Here is a 6,621-nt window from a genome sequence, read left to right on the forward strand (position 1 = left end):
TTGGAAATAAATAAAAAAACAGAAAAGAAAAAAACATTTTTAAAACGATCAACTTATTACCACTAAGCCTTAATGTTTGACCAATCCACTAATAACTTAAGATTCTAAAAGTAATTATTAGGAATTAATAATTGGTAGATATAAGTTAGTGAAAAAAATGCCATTAATTAATTAATTAATGAATTAACTATATTCCCCCTACTTGTTAGTAGTATTATTTAAGATCAAGACATATTTGATGGTGAATTACATGATTAAGGCTGACAAGAAAGTTATTCCTAAAACAATATTCCTATGTACTATAAATTTAATTATTTACACGATCCGGTCTAAAGTATAATAAAATATTATTTTATTCTCTAAAATATAATAATAGGCAGTCACTAATTCTCAAGCAGACAAAATAAAATAATAATAATAAAATTAAAATAGTATTATCCAAGAAGTATGATTTATCTGCATGCAAAATAAGTTTGGTTAGGCTTGTATCCATATCTTGCATGATGGGTTGGCAGCCGGAAATCAGATTTTACAGAAAAAAAATAGTTTTATTTTATTTAATTGAAATTTTGAGTATTATTTAATTACATATTTAGGAATAAATAAATAAAAAAGAAGATAAATATTTTTAAATAAAGAAATAAAAACGAAATAAATTAATAGGTGTTATCAATTTTTGAAAGAATTTTCTCTACTTGATAACTAAGACACAATAATTGATCAAGCTTTTGGATGTCATTATAATGAAAAGGACTAAATGGTCAATTATCGAATTTAATTTGAAGTATATATTCTTAACTATTTGAAGAAAAAATGCAAGTTGATCTCTCTTATCTTGAGTTGGTGATTAGAACAAAGAATTATTCCTTGGTGACAATTTTTATAAATGTTTTAGTTACATCTTTATAATGAATTTTATGTTTTGCTTCTAAAGTATGTATACAAGTGAAGCACTTGTCCAATATAATTAAATTAGAAAAATAAATTCTATCTTTTTATTTTTTATTGATTAATAAAAGAAGGGATTATGTTATTTTATCAATTTCTTTTTCAGTCAAGTTTCTCCATCTCTTGCATATAGGGGTGGAAATCGCCAAATCGGAACAAAATTCCCGACTAAGGCCGATTTCGATCCGAAAAAATCCGAATTTGGATCCCTTTTTCACATTCCAACTTCCGATTTTTTCGAAGTCTTTTGGAACATAATTGGAATTGTATATAAAATTATTGAAAACTCCGATTTTAGTTCCGAATATTTTGATTGTTTTTCTACATATATATAAAATATTTAATTTATTTCTAATATAATTTTATGATATATTTTGTAATTCCATAATATTAAGTAAACTAAACCCTAGAAAAAAATAGTTGTATCAAAAACTCTTTTTTGCATTTTTTTAAGAAACTCTGGGTTGCATTGTATTGTTCCCATCATATCGATTGTTTTATTCATTTTGTTGAACTTTCTTTTGAATTTTATTATATTTTTTGGAAAAAAAAAACTTATTTAAAAAAAAAATCCCATTATAACGAATTTGGAATGGAAAATTATAAATTAAAGTAATTTTTAAATTTTCTGAAATTTCACTAATTACGAGGCATTATGGAATTATAACGGATTTTTTGAATTAATTCCAATTTATTTGAAATGGGAATTGGAACTTGTTTTCACTTCCGAAAAAATGTATTTTTTTCGAAACAATACTATCTCTGATCCGTTCCGTCCGATTTCTACTCCTACGTGTACATGACAAACTTAAATATGCTTTAGCAAAATTATATTCCTCTTGATTTACATTTAATTCAAGGAAGAACATTATTTTTAGTTCCATGCTAAAAGTTGAAAAGAACATTGATAAATTCTATTAAGATATGGTATTCGATTAAGAAAGAAATAAGGAGATCAAAGCAACCCATGAAGTGGATAATATAATAGTTTAATTTGTATTTTGCTTCTAAAACATTGATAATAAATATAATATTATTTCAATTATTTAAAAATATTAAATTGTTACAAGGATAATTGAAAAGAGCACTTATAATAAACCATGATGCCTACAATGGAATTAGAAACCATATCAATTGGACCATATTCTGTCAAGTAACTATCACTTCAATAAATAAATAATAATAATAAAATAAATAAGAATAATAAAATAAATAAATAAAATCAAAAGTTTAGCAAAAAGTATTAGGTAGATTTTCTTCTTTGTTTCCCACACGCTGTTTTTTCAATACTTAAAAAGCATCACAAGTCACAACCAATAAAATTATATTATATAATAACTTATTTTTGCAGTTGAAATTTTGTGACACTTTTTTGTATACAAAAATTGAATTGGGTGAGATGCCGCGAATAGTCGCTGAATTTGACGTTGAAATACTTTGCTAATTAATTAATATTAAAAGCTTGTGACAAGATATTTTCAAGTCATTTCAATTGGAAGAAAAGAAAAAAAGGAATTAATATGTGTTTTTATTTGTTCGAAATTCTAGAAGTACTTGTAGAACTATATTCATCAAATTTCCATGAATATCAATATTTAAATTTAAATAAAAAAATCACTGTCAATAGTTGTTAAACCGAGTTTATCACATATGGTTACTGATTTCATCTCTCGTTTGGTTCGCACACTATTATACAACAGATGTAGATATTCTTTGTACTGCACCCATATAATTGGGTGCAGATTCCTTCACTATCGAAGAAAAAAGGGTCAGATAATATGTGCCCGTTCGAGTTCTTAAAATGTCACATACTAAAAGAGCAAAAATTGCAATAATTTTCAACAGGGCACTCAACTAACCAAGGGGGCAATTATATTGAAATATGTGATAAGGCAATTTATTTTGTTCTATCTTCAATGTGAATGCATCGACATTTTCTTTTGACAATCATTTGCATATGAAAAAAAAAGTTAGTTCATGTGGTAACAATTAAACTAAGAGACTGTATACATAAAAATATATGATTTTATGTAGAGTAATAGTTATATTGAAATTTTATCCTTTGAAATGTATTAGAGGATAACAATATAAATAGAATCTAGGGCAAATTACGTCGGCCATCCACTACAGTAGGGTCAAATTACGAAAAAAATTGCTCATGTTTGAATAATAAAAACCACCTATCAACTAGGTATTGTCTTAAACATCAATCCTTACGGTGTCATATTTACGTACCGAAAAAGGGATATTTTTTTTTGAAAATACATAGTTAAGGGGTATTTTTGTAATTAACCTTATCTCATGGGTATTTTCGTAATTAACCTTATTATTTGTGTGTGTTAAGTTTTTGATTAATTCAATTAGTGAACTCATAATGTTTGTAAACCTATGGTGCACGGACACTTCTAGAAGGTGAAGAGTCCCCGTATCCGACATCTGGACACTCGGATACACCCGGACACTTCTCGGACACCCGTGTCGGGCCGTGTCATAATTTCGCTAAAAGTAGGACACCCGTGTCGGGCAGTATCCACAATTTTAAAAAAGTTGGGACACTTCTCTTACATTTTAAGAGAAAACCCTAATAAAATAAATGCTCATTTTCTATTATTTGTAATACATATTTCCTCTGTTTTCTTTGTGAGTCCACCCAAAACCTCAAAAGTCTACCATGCGACGGCGACCAAGAACACGAGCAACAAGGGCTAGCAGTTCTCTTATGCGATGACGACTTATACATATTTTTTACAATTTATAAATGTACCCCTATATTTTTATTATTTATAACTATACCCCTATATTTTTTATATTTACGCGTATCCCCCGCGTATCCGTATCCTAGTTTTTTGGAAATGTCGTATCACCGTATCCGTATCCACGTATCGCCGTGTCCACGTATCCGTGTCCGTGCACCATAGTTGTAAACAAGTCAAATAGCATGAATATATATTTGTCAAATGTCAAGAGCACGAGAAAGCAAGCACAAATTTTATTTTAATTTTTTTTTTTTAATAAATAAAAGCAATCACAAATTACTAGATTAAAAAAAAGCCAGCACGGCTTATAAGCTGTCACTTACAGAGATTAGTGGTGCAATAATAGAGATTAGAGATATTTATCTCTCTAACATCGAAATTTAATTTCCCATAATTAGACAAGAAAAAGATTAATTATGTTTTATTCGTATTGTCACGGGCCATGATTTCTGTAATGATATTTTAATCCTTAAGTTATTTAATTAAGGAATTTTTGTCTATAGTTGTTGTATTTACCTGAAATTTATTGATTCACTTAAAAGAAGACAACCGAAGAATTCAATTAATGCGTGTACATCAATAATCTATATATAATATAAAAAGATGATCTATGCCCTCAATGATTGACATGTGGCAAATGATGATGTCATTTGTCAAAATTGCTTAGTTGGAGTTCAATTGATTAGGTGGATTCTGCAATTGATTAGGTGGCATTTTTATTTATGGATGTTTTTAAGTTTTTTCCTATTTTACATTTACACAATCATTTAATAATTACCACATGTATACATATTATTTCCAAAGTTAATATTTTATAAATTCGAAATAAAAAAATCTTATTTATATTTTCAGTATTTCAAAATATATTTATTTAAATAAATTCATGAAACTCAATTGTTTTACGAATATTCAAATAATTTTCATAAAAAAAATATTTCTTTAAATACTAAAATATTAAAATAAAGGAATATGTTGTTGTTGTTGTTTTTTTTTTTTTTTTTTTTAATTTTCAATATTTTAGAGTATTCGAATATCCATTCCATTAAAAATAATAATAAAAAAATGTTTTAGTTTTTAATTGAAGTATTTAATAAATATACACTATTTTTTTATATAATTTTTATTATACCATATTTCAAATTAAAAATAATTATATTATTTAATAAATATGCAATGCACGGTGGATTAATTCTAAATGCAGTAGTTGGTTGTATATTTGGAAAACACTATATAATATATAATATGGTCCGAACTATAAAACGGGTTATGCATTATATTTATTAATTATTATTTCAAATAAAATATCAAATCACCAATATAAAGGAATCTTTAATATTCCAAGATTCTATCATATCATCTTTGATTGATTTAATTTATACTTTAATTCAAAATTGAATGGTAAAAAATAAAAAGCGTATCTTCATATTTAATGTTTTTATATTGTAATATTTTTTTCCACAAGTTATTATTTTTTTTTTGGGTTGTTTCCTTTATTTGTTTGATTTGATTTCATTTACTAATATATAAATTTTTTGAATTTTTAATTTTTCCATAGAATTAAGTTCATTTTCAATACTATATAAACCCCTCAATGTTCATTTCATTTTTTTCTACCACCATCCGATTACAAAGTGCTCAATATTCGTATTATACAGTTTCATATTACATTTTTTTTATCATTTCTTATATATTATTATAAGTATGTATGCATAGTTTTATATTCATAATTAATTTTATATATACATAAATATGTTGAAGTCAATACTGATACTGAAAATATGTTGTCCGAAATATTTTAAATATGTGCATTTCTCTTCTTTTATTTTGTGTTGGTATTATATATTTATGTATTCATAATTGTTTTATATGTTTCAACTCCATTTTATATTTGTATTTAGTTAAATAATAACATGTCATATGCTTTATGTATTTCTTGCAGATTATTTTCACGAATCCAACTTCGACCATACATAATTCATCAACACGGTTTGCTTACATTTTTTCTTTACAATTATTTATTTTATTACTCAATATTTTCTTATGATATGAATATTTTATAATGTAGTTTTCTGTAGTTTGTTTTGATTTTTTTTTTTTTTTTTTACATATTTGCATTATTAACATAATTTGATATATTATTTTATTTTTTTTCTTATGCAGAAGTGAGAGAAATGGGATCCAAGGGAAGTTTTACTGCAAAATTATTATAGTGAAATTGTGGTAGTTTTACTACTAGGCTTATCTTCCCTTCTTTTTAATAGGTTACAAAAATATGTGAAACTATTTGTCGCACTAATTATTGATAGTAAATAGTTTTAAGATGATATATTATTGCAAGCAATTAATAAAAGTCTTTCGCATATACATTATGTTGTTTGTCTACTAATTCAATTTAAAAGAATTTATTACATTAAATGCCATATTATAAAATTTATTTTGTATCCTTATTCACTCAATACTGTTTCAATGAGAATTACAATTTTCTTACATTATCTCGACATTCAATCATCGTCTACTTTCTTTTTCTTTTATTTTTGTCATGTTTTTGGTGTATTATTAATTCATAATCTTTGTTTCGTGTAAAATCGTTGTTTGATCTATCTTAATTTTTAGTTATTTGTTTCGTTTTGCAAATATAGATAATGTTTTGACACACAAATGGGTATCGTGCACATATTTTAATCTATGTGAATAATTTATAAATTTTATATATTTTTTTTATTATTATATTATTATGTTTTATAAGTATAAAATTATTCTTTATATTAATTTGAAAGATATAATTTGCATAATGACCGGATTTGTTTTACCAACTAAAATAAATGATTGATTCAGATTTTTAGTTTTTAAATGGTTATATTAATGGTAATATTATAATTAATGATTCAATTAACTAAATCTCATTAATAGTTATTGA

This window comes from Erythranthe guttata, chromosome 3 (genome assembly GCF_056151865.1).
Source record: "Erythranthe guttata isolate IM_541 chromosome 3, IM_541, whole genome shotgun sequence".
Lineage (NCBI taxonomy): Eukaryota > Viridiplantae > Streptophyta > Magnoliopsida > Lamiales > Phrymaceae > Erythranthe > Erythranthe guttata.